General features: G+C 37.5%; 1 non-coding gene across 1 annotated transcript; it reads left to right on the top strand.

Moving 5' to 3' along the window:
* Positions 1-3,943: 3,943 nt before the first annotated feature.
* Positions 3,944-4,050, top strand: LOC125369619. The gene has a single exon (XR_007215296.1). It is a non-coding gene; the product is annotated as a small nucleolar RNA R71 (small nucleolar RNA).
* Positions 4,051-19,440: the final 15,390 nt, after the last annotated feature.

The following is a 19,440-nucleotide window of genomic DNA, read 5'->3' as shown; positions in this document are numbered from 1 at the left end:
ATTACTATGTTGGCTTGATATTATATTGTTGGATTGTTTGGGTTGATTTTGTATTCTTCCTGTTTTTAGTATTAATAAGATAATGCATTATTCATGAGACGTTGTGAATTGTGTGTTTAGATTGCTTTATGTGATTGAGAAGCCCATTTAGCAATTGGAATTTTGAATAGTAAGAACTGGTTAATAATCGCTTAGAGATAAGGATAATTAACTAGCCGGATTAAGCATTAACAAAGCTTAATAGAGGCGGATTAAAGCTTAATGCTAATTTAAGAATCAATCGTTAGGAAGATATTCCAACTTTAGGTTATTAGGTTTAGAAATTCGGTTATCTCGAGAGAGAAACCGAATTCGGTTAATTTAATAGTGTGCATTCAAAAATACACCAAACATCCCATATTTCAACATGGCAAATTTAATAGTGTGCATTCAAAAATACACCAAACATCCCACATTAGGAATCCCAAAACTCTATTCTCCATATCAATAATATTATAAGTCCAGATTGATTTGAAACTGATTTTACATCAATTGGATGTGTATAGAAAGAGAAACATAAAAGATAATCCACTATGGTCAAGCTGTCAATAAAATTAAGCAACAGAAAGTATGATCCAGATTGACCATCAAAACCGCAAAATCAAGCTTCCTATATTTCTATTATATTTGTAAACTACGTCTCAAATTTTCTGTAGCAATAAGTAGCACTTCATTTGGAGTTATAAAACTCCAGATATGGCTAAATCAAATATACTGTTCAAATTATAACAAGAAACCTTAATTCACCAATCAACATTCATATATACAATCTCATTTCGAAAACAATCACCCATCAATACTATAATTAAAAATCACCATAAACAAAAATTAACATCTATTTATTTATTATATACATTTCCCTTACTCAATCAATTAAACAAATAAATTATAATTATTTATTTTGTGTTAAATTCACATAGAACATTAAGTTATTCACTTACCTTTGTTGCTCCCTTCCTTTTGCTTGAGCTTACTTGGGTGTCACCCTCATTCCAAATTTGTTTAGCTGAAGTAGATTATAATTCACTTATTTTTTTAAACACCCAAAGTCAATAGAATTTCATCTAGCATGATAATATAACTAAACTATCTACATATGTGTGGCTGCCAACTATGATAGAATTAATAGGGTGAATTTAAAAATCCACTAAAACTTTTATACAATAAATTTCATGATGAAACTTTCCAGATCACTAACGTCTAATATAATTTAAAGCTAATTTTGTTTCAATTTGAGGTGTATAGAGAAATATCCCTACAAAAGAATCTACCTTACTCAAACGAAAGATAGAAACTGAACAATAAAATGTATTCTCTTATTATACTAACATAGAGGCTGATTCAGATCAAGCTAAAGAAATAAAAGTTTTAGATAACTCTTCATAGTTTCTATATTATCAAAGAACACTCGATTTAAAGTATCCTAGCTCAAGATATGATCAAAATAATAAGACTGAAAAACTGGGTCTTTAGAACTCGAATTCTATGTCTTCTAAACCTAACTCAATTGAACAAATAAAATTACTTACCAAATCAACCTCTAAAGCCTTTGTAGATGAAGATTAAGATCTAAAATGGATTCTAAACCTTTAAATTCCAATTGGAAATTCAGTTTGCTTTTTTTTTTGAAGAAGAAGAAGAAGGAAGAAGAACTACCACCTTTTCTTTCTTCTTCCTCTTTTCTATCATATTAATTTTCTTTTTAGGTTTAACTAGCCCCTTTATTTTTTCCATTAATCAATTCAATCCCTTAACTTTCTAATTGTTATTATGGACTTAATTGTAACATTTATAATCTTCTTCTATTTAACATTGGCATTAATACCATACATATCTCATGCATTTCTCATATCTATATGATATGCATGTTATAAAAATAAATGCAAATGCATTAGGTGGGCATTACATCATGTAACTACCCTGACATCATCAATGGCAAAAGCTTGTGCTTCGGCCCACTTAAAAAAGTATTCAACGGCAACCAAGATGTATTTATTACCATAAGAGGAAGGGAAAGGTCCCATGAATTCGATGCCGCAAACATCAAAAATCTCAACAGCTTGAATGCTTATTTGGGGCATCTCATCACGAGCAGAGATGTTACCTAATCTTTGGCATGCATCACAAACCTGAACAAATGCTCTAGCATCCCTAAAGATCATCAGCCAGTAGAATTCGGAGTCTAGCACCTTTCTAGCTGTGTGATTCATAGCATGATGACCTCCCGTTGGTCCTTCATGGCAATGCCTCAAAATCTGAAGGATTTCATCCCCATGTACACATCGCCGAATAACCTAATCTGCACAAACTCTGAACAAGAAAGGGTCCTCCCAAATGTAGGATCTCAATTCAGAAAAGAATTTCTTCTTTTGCTGAAATGTCATACCTTTTGGAAGGGCTTTAGCAACTAGATAGTTTGCAAAATCAGAAAACTAAAGGATATCAGAATTAATCTGAACTGAGCATAAGAACTCAATCGAAAAATTGTCATCAATCACATTTTCATCAAGCGCCTCCAAACCCGGGTTTTCAGCCTAGAAAGGTGGTCCGCCACTAAGTTCTGAGCACCTTTCTTATCCCTAATCTTAATGTCGAACTCCTGCAATAATAGAATCCAATGAATAAGTCTAGGCTTTCCATCATTCTTGCTAAACAAGTACCTGAGTGCTGAATGGTCCATGTAGACTACAGTCTTAGATAACACTAAATAAGATATGAACTTGTCAAATGCAAAAACAATAGCTAGAATCTCCTTTTTAGTGGTGGTATAGTGCTCTTGGGCATGAGTCAATATTTGCTAGCATAGTAAATTGGTTGGAACTTCTTGTCTCTTCTCTGTCTTAAAACAACTCCAACTGCAAAATAACTATCATCACACATAAGCTCAAATGGCAGCTCCTAATTATGTGAAACTATAATCAAGGTTGTGGTTAGCTTCTCTTTAAGGAAGTCAAAAGCCTGCAAACAATCATCAGAATTTCATAAGGTACATCCTTTACAAGCAACAGAGTTAAAGGTCTAGCAATCTTAGAGAAGTCCTTAATGAACCTCCTATAGAATCTTGCATGACCTAAGAAGCTTCTAACAGCCTTAATTGAACTAGTGGGGGGGGGGCTAATTTAGCTATAGTATCCACCTTGGCCCTATCGACCTCCATCCCCTTGTGCGAAATTTTATGTCCTAGCACTATACCTTCTCTAACCATAAAATGACATTTTCCCTATTAAGAATTAGGTTGGCATCTCCACAACGCTCAAGCATGTGTTCTAAATTGTGTAAATAGTGAGTACAGGAGTTACCAAATACAGAAAAATCATTTATAGAAACCTCCATGGATTCCTCAATCATATCGTGGAAGATTGCCATCATACACCTTTGAAAAGTTGCAGGTGCATTGCACAACCCGAATAGATTGTTGCTACTATTGATGTAGTCGCTGAAACCCTGGTGGCCCCTAGTTGTTGTTCCTCCATCCGAAGTTTGGATGATTTCTCCATCCCGGACTATAGGTATTGCTATACGGATTGTTCAACTGCCTAGGCTGACTTCCCATATAGTCCATCTATTCATGGTTAGATGAAGAAAAGCAAGCAAACGTAGCTCCCCATATACAGTTACTACTATAATGCGGGCCACCACAAAACTTGCAGCTTATTTGAGCTGGTTTGACAAGCATCTGGAGTTGATCAATTTTCTTGGATAATAGCTCGACTTGAGCTGCCAAGGCTGCAGTAGCATCCAAATGGTGTACACTCCCTTAACGTCCCATCCTGCTCTTAGTAGTGTGCCACTCATAATTGTTTGTGGCTATCTCCTCAATCAAGCTTTGGGCTTGCTCTGTTGTCTTGCCACTTTAAGAACCACTTGCATCTACATCTACCATATGTCCTGTAACTAGATTGGTAGTCCATGGTGTGGGCAGTATCTCAATAGGTCCTTGTACCTCTCCCAAGTGTCATACATTGACTCATCATCGAACTGCACAAAAGAAGATATATCATTTCTAAGTTTAGCAGTTTTAGAGGGAGGAAAGTACTTCAACATGAGTTTCTCTACCAATGAATCCTAGGTATTTATAGTGTTGGGAGGTAGTGACTGTAGCCACCATTTTGCTTTATCCTTCAAAGAAAATGGAAACAAATGAAGATGAATTGCATCGTATGCTGTCCCATTAATCTTGAAGGTATCATAAATCTCTAAGAAACTTGCTATATGTGCATTAGGATGCTCCTCTGGTAAGCCTCCGAACTAAACTGTTTGCTGCACCATTTAAATCACATTAGGCTTTATTTCAAAATTGTTGGCAGCAACAGTTGGTCTCGTAATGCATGTTCGTGTCCCCTCCATCGATAGTTTCACAAAATCATACATTATTCAGTTATTATTATTTTTGTCGTTGGCGTCTGCCGCTTCTATTGTAATGTTTCCTGATTCACTCTCGTATACAACAACCTGAATCTCTTCCTCCTCTACATTCACTTGCTTCCTCAATTACCTGAGGGATTGCTTTGGTTTTGGTAGAGGGTCTACTGGATCAGGATTGGATCTTCTGGTCATACACTACCTGAAATAACAAATAACCAACAACACAAATGAGTAAAAGAATAAAATTTAACAAAAACAAATAAAGAATAAATGGCTGAATTAACAAGAACACACAGTTCATAATATTTTTCAAAATAAAGAATCCCCGGCAACAGCGCCAAAAACTTGATGTGTGCTAAAAACAACTAGCAATCTATAGGCAAGTGCACCTATCGAATGTAATCTAGCTATGGCAAGTATCAATATTGTCTCCCACAGGAATTGAGAAAATACTGCTACTATGCTATTCCTATTATCTAACTGATCAAAAGGTAGTGAAACTTATTAACTGAAGATAATCGAGAATGCAATTGAAAGCTAAATTTTAACAAAGAAAATAAGAGTTGAAGAAAGATAATAAGATGAGTTAACCCAATTAGGGATCATTTAAGCTAGATGGCTTACAAAAAATAAATTATGAATTGATTAATTAAGAATTGTGATTTATGGATAATTTCTTGAATGAATTGGCCTCTCTCTCGAGTTAACCAATCCTAATCCTAAAGATCTAAAGCTGGCATCTCTTCCTAACAATTGATTTTAGAATAGCATTAATCTCTAAATTACCACTACTAAGGGTGTTTGTTTCTTACTTTAGTAAGCTATTAGACCTATCTCTAGGATGCAAATCACCTAATCACACAAGCAGTTGTACATACTCAATTGAATTTCTCAATTACAAGGGAGTTCTCAAATTGATTCAACATTAAAGATGAAACAATAAATTTATTATACTTGAATGAAAACTACAATCTTAAATCAATAATCCAATCATTTAAGCATAAAGCAAGCCTAACATGGCTAAAGATCACCCCTAAATGGGTTTGCTAGAGTTAGTTACACATGTTCATGATTAAACGAAAATAGGAATTGAATACAAAGTAGACAAGAATTGAAAAGAACATGAACACCCTTTTCTCAAATGGTGAGATGCTATCCTCTTTTGAGTAACTCTATATCAACACTCTATAGCTCAAATCTCTTTCTTATTTCCCTTGAGTCTTCGAGCTGATACTCAATGAGCAGCTATCTTTATGATGTTGAAGTGGAATTTGTCTCTGTTTTCCGTATCACTCTCGAAAAATGTGTTGCAAATCGCTTCTTTTCACCCTAGGTAAGACATTTCAGCATGACTTCTGATCCTGACTGTGCTCCTCAGCACAGGCGTGTGGCCAGGGCGTGTTGAACAGTCTAACGCGCCCGATTTGTCCGATTCTGATCCGATTTCTCTCTAACTTAGATGATGTCCATAGAAAAACACATGTGACATAAAGGAAACTAAAACAGGGTGATTCTAATCAAAAAATACATAAATTGCTCTAAAAATAACTCAAGATCAAGCATGCCAACATGTGTAAAATCAAAGATATCAGGTAACCTTGTGGTTTCATCCCAGGTTACTAATGAGTGTAGAGGTGTCTTTTTACTTCTCGACGCGACCTTCCTTAGGAGGCATTGCAATTGAACCTCTAGCTACCTGCCTAGTACCACTGCCTACCTTCCAACTCTAATGTTTGATGTGCGAACATTCCATGCTCAGTATGCCGAGTCCAATGTCCAACCGATTCCTATTTCGCATCCTCTAGAGAAATGATCCCCTTTAGTAAGTAGGCTGCAAGCAACGCCTTCTTTCATCGATGTACAGGGTATAGCACAAGCGCTTCACACATTACCTCCAAGGGCTGGACTCTGATCTTTGCTAGTCTCCAAACGGGATATGCTCAACCCGTAGTCTCGGGGTAAGCTGCCCTTCTTGCAAATCAACCAAGTTTCACCTTCCAACCCACATCGGGTTATGCTTCTTAATCCATGCCGGGTTATGTTCCTTAACCCCAACTAGGGTGTTATCAGCCGCCCGTTTCATCGAGTTACCCGGCTCAATCCATGACGAGCCATCTTCACCAAAGCAGCTACAACCTCCCTATGCCAAGTCAACTAGATCCTATCCTATATCATACCCATTTAGGATCTCCTAGAATTGCCAATTCCCACTCCCAGGCTAGACCAATTCAAGAAGCTCCATTCATGCCCACCTTTAGGTCTAAAGAAGAGTTTCATCGCTACATTAGGGACCTAGTTCAAGGCGATGCATCTCAGCCCTTCTCAACAGAATCCATGTTCCATTGACTGAATGTCAATCTTCCCTAATGGTATAAGATCCTCGAATTGCAAAAGTTTAATAGGAAGGGAGACCCTCAGCATCACTTGAGGCTCTTGGTCAGTGATACTCTCCTAGTTCGAGATAATAAGGATAACAAAATCTTAATATTCAAGAAGAGTCTAGAAGGAGATGCCGCAATATGGTTTGGGAGCCTACCCATTGGAAGTTCTTGAGCCAATACTCCTACCTTACTAGCAAAAAACCTACCTTATCGGACCTCCAACACACCACTCAAGGTCCTAATGAATATATGTCCATTTATAGGCCGGTTTAAAGAACTCCTAGTGAAAATTGAGGTTGTGATACCTAAATCCCAAGCTATTCAGATGATCAGCCAAAACCTCAGAGACCCTCTTGGTGCCCTTATGCTGCTAGGACCTGTCCGCACCTATGTCGAGCTCTATCAAAGAGCATCCCAACTTGAGAGGAGCTTTTAAATGGGAATGCTTAGTTCCATGTTTTCGACCAATTCCTCCTCCATCTAGAAGCAGTTACAAGAAGAAGAATGGTAAAGCCTGGGTCCAACCAAATCAATACTATTTCCTAACAAGGCTAAGGTAACGGTAGGAGGGGCAAAAATAAGTAGGGCCAAAACAGAGATCATGCGCCCCTTTCAATTTGAAGCCCTTTAAAACTTGTAAAGTCCATCTCCACCTAATATAACTACTATCCCTCCTTAAATTCCTCCAGTGCCCTTGTCCCCACCTGTCCCAAATCAAGAACCCGAATCTGGGGTAAGGACAAGGGAGGAATAAAAATGCCCAAGTTCCCTACAACTATAACTAAGGAGAAAAAAATATTCCCAGTAGCATGCGACATTATCACGGAAAAATTGCTAGCTGCAAGGAAACTTACCTTACCTGCGCCTAAACCTCAAGGCTTGACCAAAGTAAATATGTCAAAGTTTTGTGCATTCCATCGAAATATGAGAACGAAACCAACTCATGTTGGTCGCTCCAGGACATCATTGAAACAAATATTGATAGGATTTTTGTGTAGCTAAAATCTAAGGCAGTGAACCTATCGATGCAAACTAGCACAAATGGTGAGTATCAAGGTTGTATTCTCGGGAACGGGTGATCCTAGACTTACTGTAGCGTCTTATGTTATCTAACCTAAGCAAATCAATGAAGTGTTATGCTATGATCAGATATGAACAAACAATGAATTAAATGTTAAATAATCTAAAAGGATTTAGGAAAACTCTCGAAGGAAAAAAGCAAACCCTAGGGGACCTAAGTTAACTGGATTTTAGTGAAGATAGAGATTAAATTGATTATCAATTACAATTACTCATGGATGAAGTCCTAACTGAATTTGGTCTCCCTCTCGAGATAACTAGATTCCTAAACCTAATAACCTAAAGTTGGAATCTCTTCCTAATGATCGGTTATTCGATTAGCATTAAGCTTTAACCCGCCTCTATTAAGCTTTGTTAATTCTTAATCCAGCTAGTCAATTACCCTTATCTCAAAGTGATTATTAACCAATTCTTGCTATTCAAATTTCCAATTATTAAATGAATTTCTTAATTACATAAAGCAATTTAAATACTACAATTCACAATATCTCATGATTAAAGTGAATTCTCATTAATAACGAAAGCAAGAAGAAACAAACATTGATAATCAAAATCTCATAAACATTGAAATTAATGCAACAACATAAAAACCCCAAATGGGTTTGACAATTTAGCTACTCATACTAATAAGCAACACAAAATAAAGAATAGATTCATAAAAGTAAATTAAAGGCATGTACACCCTTCTTCTTTAAGTTGGACGAGAAACCCTAAATTCCCAATTTAGAATAGTAAACCCTAATTTACTTCTTCAATGTTCCCAAATCTTATCTTGATCTTCAATTTGATGTTAAAACAAATGTAATCCTTCCTTCAATTGATAAAATAATTTTCTAAGGTCGGGAACCGAAGTCTAGAAGCAGATGGTTTAAGCTTCTATAATGAAAATTAGGTCAGAAAATCGAACCCTAATTCAGCAAATCATTTTTGCCTATATAATCCCTTCAGCACGGCCATGGTCAAGCCTGTGTTGATCAACACGGGCGGAGTCCAAGCCATGCTGGACCTCTGCGTTCCGCATCTGTTGACTTCTTCCAGGTCGTGCCCTAGCCGGTGCTGAGCCACCACGGGCCGCGGTGGAGGCCGTAGTGGCTTCGGAGTCCAGGCCGTGCTCAACCTTACAATGCTAGTCCTTGCTCAATTTGATGGATTCTAGTCTGTAATTGCGCGTATTTCCCTTGATTATTGATAATGTCCCTCGATAATGACCTGAAACGTGAAAGGAACCAAAAGACAGGTGATTCTAGCATAAAATGAGATAACTATGCACAAAAATGTAAACAATTGGGCATGTAAATATGTATAATATGATGCCTATCAAAGATCAAGTCTGGGGAGATTAACTTCGGTCAAACTCAACAAATTCAAACACCCCCAACTGAACAGAGAGATTTTCATGAATCCGCTCCCTAATCATGGAGCCTAAGGTCTTGCAGGGGCAAATAACCAAGTTGATACTATTATGGGCATTAAGGAGACCTCGATTAATTATACCAAGACAAAAAGACAGAGAGAAAGTCATAAGATCAGACGCCATCAACTTATGACTTATTAGGACAAATCAATAGGACTTAAGCCTCTATATCCATCCTAAAGCTCCTACAAACTCTCCTAAGCACCAAGAATTTTTCAAGAAGTTCTTGGCCGATGACTAAGTACCTATAGAAATCACCCCTACTGACCTAGATAATGTGGTAGGAATTCTCATTACACCAATGGCCATATCCTTCTCAGATGATGACCTACCTAATGGTAAGCTATCTCCCTATATCAAAGCCCTGAACCGAACTCTTTTATTGGCAATCATTCTATCTCTAAAGTTGAAAAACCGTAAACATCTGCCAGCTATCGACGCTACGCTGTGCACCCTTGACATTTGTGAGAACTCGAAAAGGCCAGTGATGGGCTACTTGTGCAACCTACATCCAAAGTAGTGAACCTATCGATGCGGTCTAGCACTAGTGAGTATCAAGGTCATATCCTTGGAGATCAGGTAAACCTAAAGTTACTATTGTTCGTTATGTTATTTAGTCTGGAATAAGGTGTGAAAAAGTCTAAATTAATTAACTAATGCTTATGAATGCAAATAAAGGAACAACAGCAACTGACAATCGAAAGACAACCATAACAAAAAAGTAAACCCAAAGGGGACCTAAGTGATGGAATTCTAAGGTTGATTTTATAAATTGCCAATCTTGCTACCCGTGCCTAAATCTTGAATCGAACTCGGCTCCTCTCTCGAGCTCACTAAGTTCCTAAATGTGTCTTAACCTAATAGAATCTCTTCCTATCAGATTATTACAGATTAGCATTAAGCATGATTGATGGGTTGCTACTCGTGTTAGCTACAATCTAAGGCAATGTACCTATCGATGTAGTTTAGCACTAATGGCGAGTATCAAAGTCATATTCCTCAGGAAAGCGAAAGCCTAGAGTTACTCCTTTGTTCTTTGTTATATTAACCTAAAATGGATGATGAATAAATTCTAAACTAACTATTAACTCCAAGCTAAGTCCTAAGGGAGATGAAAGAGTGATTGATAAACGAAATAATCAAGACAAGAAGAAAAACCCAAAGGGAATCTAAACTAGTTGGCATCCGAACAAAAGATAAAGGATCGGTGAGTCTAATTATGCTACCCGTGGATGAATTCTTAACCGAATTCGGTTTCTCTCTCGAGATAACCGAATTCCTAAACCTAATAACCTAAAGTTGGAATCTTTTCCTAACGATTGATTCTTAAATTAGCATTAAGCTTTAATCCGCCTCTATTAAGCTTTGTTAATTCTTAATCCGGCTAGTTAATTATCCTTATCTCTAAGCGATTATTAACTAGTTCTTGCTATTCAAAATTCCAATTGCCAAACGGATTTCTCAATCTCATAAACAACACAATTCACAATGTCTCATGAATAATGTATTATTTTATTAATACTAAAAACAAGAAGAATACAAAACCAACTCGAACAATCCAATAATATAATATTAAGCCAACATAGTAAAGAAATCCCAATGGATTAAATCAATCTAGTTAATCATGTTCATTCTCAAAATATACAAGAATTCAATTACAACAATAAGGAAAGGTAGAGAAAACCCGATTACACCCTTGGATGAGAGTAAACAGCCCTAAATCCTTTTGCTCCAATTGAATCGATTCTTGTTCCTCTTGCTCGAATGGAAAATCAATCAACAAACCTTGCCCAATCTTCGATCCTTCAAGGAAATCTGATTGAAACCTTGATCCAAGTCTCCTTTTCTCTTAGTTTCAACTCAGAAAACCCTTAGAGAAAGAAAAATTAGGGTTTGGGACGTTCTAACCCTAGCCTCCTCGTTTTTCTCTTCTTTTCGTTCTTTTAATTAATACCCCCTGTCGCCTCCAACACGGCCGTGTTCCTGGCCGTGTTCTCAACACGGGATGGTGTTCCTGGCCGTGTTACTCTCTGTGGCCGTGCTCCCTAGAATCTACTTCTTCTTTGATGTCTAGCACGGCCGTGTTTGTCCCCGTGTTGGTAACACGGCCCATGTTTGTGACCGTGTTGAGAACACGGCCAGTGTTGAGATCAACACGGCCATGTTCAGCTTTCTCATGCTCGTACTTAGCTCGTTTCGGCAGCTTTGACATCCAATTATACTCCAATTCTTTCCTTGTTCATCCTTTGACCTCTTTTGGACCTAATGCACACAAACATATGTATAAGGTGAGTGTTGAGACCAATTCACATCCAAATGTCCATAAAATCAATCTTAAAAACCCCATTTAGATGTGTGTATTTTATTGACATCAAATAACCCCACACTTAGCTCATTGCTTGTCCTCAAGTAATCAAAAGTAAAATAAGGAAAATAAACCACTAAGGAACAATACTTAAACTGACAGACAAGCTAGAGAGCTCCTGCATATATCCTTAACAAGCGTAAGTCAAACAAAAATAAAAGAAGCAATCAATTCAAGTATCACAACCAAGATGCCAATAATTCACACAATACTTTCTCAACAAAATTATTCAGAACCAACTCCTCACCAGATTCACTCTAAATCACTCAAAGTGTTTAAAGGGTAGTGTTTAATTGCTCAATGCATCAACTACTGCCTTACTTACTATATGCTTGCTCTTAAATCCTACTCCTACCACTTATGGAGAGTCAACAACCATGTTAAGAGGTCTTTATAAGGGTTGTAATGGGGATTAGGTAAGGGTAGGTAAATTTGGTCAGAGTTGAACCTATGGTGTTCTGCAATGAAATACATGACATACACACAAGTCACAATGATCACAATGGGTAAACAATGGATAGTAGTCCAAGGTGGGAAATAAGAATCAAGTCAAAATGTTTAGCTCACTTACTTTCTTTCTTTTCATCACCTTTACCTCTTTTTTTTTTCAAATATTTTCTTCTTTTTTTTTTTTTTTTTGGATTGAAGTAAGCTGCTACAAGATTCTAAAGCTATTCCCTAAGACAAAAATTCCTAATAAAAACAACTCATGTGCAAAATCATAACCCAAAGTAGAATAAAACTAAGTGGCAATGAAATATGATAGAAAATGGTGAAAGAGGGGGTTATCTACAGAATCAATAAACGAATGAAGGCTATTTAGCTAAAATGAAAAACCTAAGTGCCTCTATCATACCAAAGTGTTAAACTCTCCTTGTGGCCCTCATAAGCATTACCGAGCAAGTTCTAAAAGTAAAGACAGTACTTGGCACTCTCAAGAAGAACTAAATACAAGCATATAAAGTGTATGCTTACAATTTAGGCTCAATTTCTCACAAGTATGCTTTTAAGTAGGTTCCAAACAAAAATCATCAAAACAGAATTAAATAAACCAAAGCAACTTAGTGCAAAACTCAAACTAATTATCTTACACTCTTCCGCAAAACTCAACACTATCGGTTTTACCCGATCACATGGACATAAACAAGATTTCAAAATCAAGTCAACAGTAAGAGCATAGAAACAAAGTGAAAAATTTTCAAAATTTTACAAAAAAATGCACAAAGAATAAACAAATAACTAAGATGGGATAAATATCACCCACCCCACACTTGAAGGACACATTGTCCTCAGTGTACAAAATATATGAAATGAAAAAGAAAAAAGAAACTAATACTGCCCTAATTGTGGCTCCGGAGTGAAAAGAGGTGCATCAGCAGGTATATCAGGGCGCTGGCTGTCTATGGTGGAGGAGTGGCTGCAAATAATAAAATAAGGAATTAAAATCGAAACTGAAATAAAAATTAAATAAAATATAAAAACTAAAACTAATAAAATGTTTCAAAATGAAAGGGTAAAAAAAAATAAAATAAAATAATTAAAAATGAAAAAGAAATAAAATAAAATTTGGGGTGCCTCCCAAAAGCGCTTCTTTTCGATGTGATGAGTCTTCTTAACTGGACTCATGGTGAAAAGCAAATAGGCATGATCGACGACCATCCATCCTTCTTCCAAGCAAATGGCTTCAAGTATCCGCTTAGAGGGATAATCGTCAATGTCCTCTTCCCGACTATCAAGCAAGCTGCCAGTATGATGGGCAAGACTCGCTCCTCGTATAATTGCACGTAGTCATGATGCTCTAGGGGCTCTTCCAATTTGAAAGCTGAAGTTTCACCAATTGGAAGGATTGACGGTTGGGCAATTTCTTCAGGAACGTCAATGGTTTCCTCTAGTCCTTGTCTTGGTTCACTTGCTAGAAGAAACTTGAGCTCCTCCAAGACTTCTTCATTGGATAACTCATGCTCATCTTCCATCATTGAAGGGACTTGTGGAAAATCCACCAAAAATTCCTCTAACTGCAACTCAGCATCATCAACTGTGTATTCTTGTTGGTAGTCTTTCAGAGGGATCATGTTTGCCTCTTCCTTTTCTGGTTCTATTTCCATGTTCAAAGAGTCGTCCTGCACATAAGCATCATCGTCAATCATAATAGATAAACCAGAAAAATTCTCACCTGAACGTAAAGTGATGGCGCTCAAATGTTCCTTGGATTCAGCAGCGTTTGATGGAGTTCTCAATTGCTCTTCCGCTAGTAACTTGAAGATTAAGCCTACTTGATGCTCTATGTTGTTAATCGAGGCTTGTTGATCTTCAAGTATCATCTCTGTTTGTTGGAATCTTTCCTCAAGACTTGTTATGAACCTCATCATCAGCTCCTCTGACACTAACTCTTCATCTTGAGTTGAAGGTGCAACATTAGGGTCACTGATGCGATTCTTTGAGATTCGGTGGTTCGGGCCATCTAAGCTCCATCCATAGGGTGAATGAGTACTCCACTCTTGATTATAGGTGCTTCCATACGAGTCACTTGGCCAATTGCCGTATAATTCAATTCACGGTGCTATAAGAATAAGGAGTAAAATCACTGCACAATGGACAATCATTACTCAAATGTAAACCACAACAAAATTCATAAAAAAAATGAGATGAAAGGATAGGAGTGGAAAGTTGATCGGTAGCCCTGCAAAATGATTCCACCCGAGCATCTAAAGATGCACGGGTATCCCAATTTTTAGCACTCTCTTGGTTCCTAATCCCATTTTCCAATGCGTCTGATGGGTTCTTTATGCAACCTACACCTAAGGCAGTGAACCTACCGATGCAGCCTAGCACTAGTGAGTATCAAGGTCGTATCCCTAGAGATCGGGTGAACCTAGAGTTACTACTGCTTGCTATGTTATCTAGTCTGAAATAGGGTGTGAAAGTTCTAACATACCAACTAATGGTTATGAGTGCAATTAAGTAAATGAAGGACAACAATGGACAATTAAAAGACAATTGTAAAGAGAAATAAATCCAAAAGGGAGCCTAAGTGATGGAATTCTAAAGATGAATTTTATGGATTGCCGATCTTGCTTACCCGTGCCTAAATCCCGAATTGAATCCTTGCCTCTCTCGAGCTTACCGGATTCCTAAACCTGCACTAACCTAATGGAATCTCTTCCTATCAGATTACTACAAATTAGCATTAAGTATGATTTAAGACTATTAAGAGTTGTTAGTTCTTAATCCGGCGAGTAAATCAACCTCATCTCTAAGTGTTAACTACCAGTCCTTACTATTCAAAATCCAGTTATAACAAGCATTTCTCAATGTCAAGAAACAACCTAATAAACAATTAATCTAACGTCTCAAATTAACTGCATCAAACTTTTATTACTGAATAGCAAGAAGATTGCAAGAATGACAATTATAAAAGACTAACAATTAAGCATAATCCATCAACAAAGGTGAACCCTAATGGATTCACTAGCTGCTCATGTTCATAGTCAAAGCAATTAAAGAATAAAATAATGAAAAACAAATTAAAGGTATGTACACCCTTCTCTTTCAAGCTGAATGAGAAACCCTAAATTTGCAAATTCAAAATCTCAAACCCTAGTTGCCTCTTGAATGCTTCCAAAGTTTGTCTTGATCTTCAATTCGATGTTGGAATAAGTGGAATCCCCCCTTCAATTGATGAAAATTGATCTCTCCCGGTCTACAATTGAGGTATAGGAAATATTTGATTAAGTGTGTGTCTTGGAATTGAGTCCAAAAATCATCCTCTTCAATTAGAATTCAAAATCGCCTATATAGTTGATTCAAGACCACGAGTCCAGCCGTGGCCGAACTGTGGAGTCTCAGGCCGAGCCACCACAGGCCGTGCCCAAGGCGGTGCTGATCCACCACAGGCGTGCTGGAGGCCGTGGTGGCTACGGAAGGCGTGCTGAAATGGCACAATTGGGGATAGCCTCTTGATAATTCAGCACGGCCGGAGTCCAGGCCGTGCTCAACCCTCGGGGTGCTTGTTCTCGCCCAATTTGATGGATTTTGCTCCGTAATCACACGTATTTCCCTCGATTACTGATGGTGTCCTTCGAAAATGACCTGAAACGAAAAGGGAAACAAAAGACAGGTGATTCTAGCATAAAATGGGATAATCATGCATAAAAATGTGAACAATCGGGCATGAAAACATGTGTAGTATGATGCTTATCAAATTACCCCATGCTTAAACTTTTGCTTGTCCTCAAGCAATTTACAACTCACTCCTCAAAAGATATCAAATAACTCAATCAACTGCATTGCAGGAGGTTAGCTCAAAATAAATTTCAAAACTCCGTAATGATTTTTCCCAAAATCCCCAAATCACTAAATCCTTAAGAGAAAGAGCAAACTTAATAAAGTTGCTAAAGTTAAAATGATAAACCATATAAATTAAGAAATTGAGAATCATGCCTCACAAGATATCACTCAAAACACACAAGTGTATATAGGTGAAAGAAGATCGCCAAGCTCTCAACGCAAAAATATAGAAAAAGTGCTTACCATAGGCTTGCTTATGGATTCAATCTCCACTACTACGAAATAATCAATAATCATGATCAAAGGGTCTTGAGCCAGGTTGTAATGGGGTTAAGGTAAGGTACATATAAATATGGAAAGTAGGCTACAAGTTGCTGGAAGTTAAGCAAGTAATGCAAGAAAGTAATGAAGGATCAAGTGCTGTAACAAAATGAACACTAAGTTGCTCTAAAAATAAGATGATGCTCGAAATGAACTAAATTAATACTTTCTACTTTTTTTTTTATTTGTTTGTTTTTTTTTTATATATAAATATATATACTATTTATATATATTACAACAGCTTATGTAGGAGTTGTTGGTTATTGACACATATAATAATTGAAGGAAGCATCTATGAAAAATCTAGCAACTTAGTGAAATATATGAATGCAGATTGATCCAAAGTAAAATGCAGCATAACTTATATAATTTCCAGCAACAATGGTAGAAAGAATGGTCAAATGAATAGAAGTGATGAGATGAGTGTCACTGTTATTATTGTCACGAAAGGAATGGCTAAGGCTCAAAATTGGTTCACTAAGGGAAAAATAGGGTTAGGCTTTTTGGCCAAATTGTGTAAATCCTAAGTGCCCAAATCATCTCACGATTATTGACAATTCATGTAATTTCAACAGATATCGTAAAGCAAGTTCTAGAAACAGAGATTCTGTAAAATGGTCACTAATGAAGGAAAAGGGAGCATAATAGTGATGCACCAATTGGCTCAAAATCTCACCATTTGAGTGATTTAAAATTGCATGAATTCTCAACCCAAAGTTTAAATAGTCAATCACAATAATAAGCAGCAATATTAATAGTGTTCTATATCTACGATAAAGTACTATGGAAGAATTAAGGAAAAATACCAGTTTTACCTGGCTGGATTGTAGTTGAGAGATTTATTCATTGCCTTCTTCCGAACAAGGTTCGATAAAAGCTATAAGGGAATCCATTCAAAGGAGAAAAAAGTCATCAACTACTTAATTAAAAAAAAATTCAAGATAGGCACAACATCGGTAGGTCGCTACCCCACATTTTAGTATAACACTGTCCACAGTGTTAGAGAGATTTAGACTGAGGAAGCATATGATTCACACATTATGGTTATGGAAGATCATGCTGAATTTCTTTTTTTTTTTTAATTAAAAAGGCATAGTGTTCTACTTAACATAAACAAACAAGTACAAGGAAATAACATAAAAGTAAACAAGCTACAAGCAAGAAAGTAAAAGGAGATAACAAATTGAAAATAAAAATAAAATAAAGTAAAATAAAATAAAATAAAATAAAATAAAGAAAAAGGATGGAGGAAAATATCACAAATTTTTTTCTTTCCGCTAGGAGTCTGCTGACGGTGTATCCTCACTAGTTGGATCTGCTAGAAGTTGGGGGGCAAGGAAATTTGCTGAGGGAGGTTGCGGTGGTGGATCAGGGTCTGTGAAGCATGTCGCCAAATCGAACTCCATATCATCAATGAGCCGTTGATTTTGTGCTCCAGCCTCTTGCATCTTTTCAATCTGCACTACTATGAAGTCTGTATGGGTGGCCTGTCTTTCTAACCACTCAGGAACTGTTGAAGTGTACTGTTCAAACTGCCCAACTGTGCCTTCGTTTCTTCTTAAAACCGCACAAACTCAGTGTACTGCTGCTGCTGTAGATCGCAAACTCGATCTAGACGGTCGGCCAAAGCACTGATCTGGACGCTCGATGGCTCTACCGAATGAGAGGATAAGGCTCCAGATGAAGGCATAAACACTCTAGCTGGGTTAGGAATCCTAACATCCGGAATCCCAGCCGACGGATGTTGGGCTCCTCTAGCCGCTGCCTCTCTAGCTTCCCTGACTATTGTACTCACGAGCCTATATTCAATACCATGAGGATGTCTAGTGGCCGTGATCATCTGCATGTTGATCATTTGTCTGATCCCTAGTGGTGTCATGTCACCAATATTTGAAAGCTTCGACAGACAGTCGTCCAATACATCTAGTCTCTTAGCTAACCTAGTCACATACGGACCGAAACAATAATGCATCTTCTTCCGAGCGTCTACTATAAATGAGCGGACTTGGCGAGCCAATAAATATCCCAAGTCTAGCTTCTTCCGATGTTGCATAGCCCAGAGAATAAAGACATCGATCGTGTGGCCCCCCAAAACCGCCCCTCGGCCTGTAATGGTGTAAGCTAGTAGGGTATGAATGTAGCGGAGATGGTCCGGTAGGCTAGATGCCTTAGACCGCCTTGGGTAGTATGTTTCCTACCATTACCAATGAATCCCACATGGCGTCATATGAAATTGGGTGGATGTAGAGACAACCCTGATACTCCTCCCCCGAGATTTCTTGTTCAGTCCATAATTCCAAATGCATTCCAAATTGTGGGACCGACATCGAGAACTCCCTTCCCCCAAGCCTAAAATAAATTGCATCAGGCTGATGCCAGTTTGTGATCATTCTTTGCGGGAAGAAGGTGCTTTGAGGAACTCGATCGTAAGCTCACGGTAGGTTGGCTCAATGATGTCAAAGAATCTCGCATATGGCAGAGTCTTGATCAGTGTGTGCACATCTTGAGCCAATCCACTCTCTCTAAGGATGTGAAGTCTATGCAACGGCCCGCCATCACTTCCTTCCATCTCATGACTTGGAATCTACTTTCATTATGCGCATTAGGGAATGTCCACAATGGATGACGGCCAGTGTGGATGGATTCACAACAGTGCTTTCCGAGGTCGGACTATTTCACTGTGGTGGTGGAGGTGGAAGTCATGGTCGGTTACAGTCTTTGTGGAGGAAGACGTTCCTTCACCACGCGATCGCTTGCTTCGGTAGCTGACGCGTTTGATTGCTTTCTCACGAGATTTATCGCGATCATATCACCTAATGCAACGAATTATTAGTTTTTTGTAAAAATTCAAGTTAATGAAAGAAATAATCTACTCAATCAACAAAGATAATTGATTATACTTGACTAACCAAAACTTGTATAAACTAATAAACCGATATATATCAATCCAATTTATCATGAACCAGCAATTGCAATTTAAATCTAAACATTATTCATGCTTTGCATGCTGTAGGCACATTTTATTTCCACCAAAACCCCACACTTATCAATTCCATAACCAACTACACCACAAACACAACAACTAATGTAGATTAACCTAACCAAGGTCATATAGTTACAATATAGAGCCACCAAAATATCCTAGCATGTCCTAACAAAAGTATATGTCTAAAATAGAAGTGAAATCA

Source organism: Ricinus communis, chromosome 3 (genome assembly GCF_019578655.1).
Source record: "Ricinus communis isolate WT05 ecotype wild-type chromosome 3, ASM1957865v1, whole genome shotgun sequence".
Classification (NCBI taxonomy): domain Eukaryota; kingdom Viridiplantae; phylum Streptophyta; class Magnoliopsida; order Malpighiales; family Euphorbiaceae; genus Ricinus; species Ricinus communis.
The sequence above is the reverse complement of the archived record's forward strand: the minus strand, read 5'-3'. Positions and strand labels throughout refer to the sequence as shown.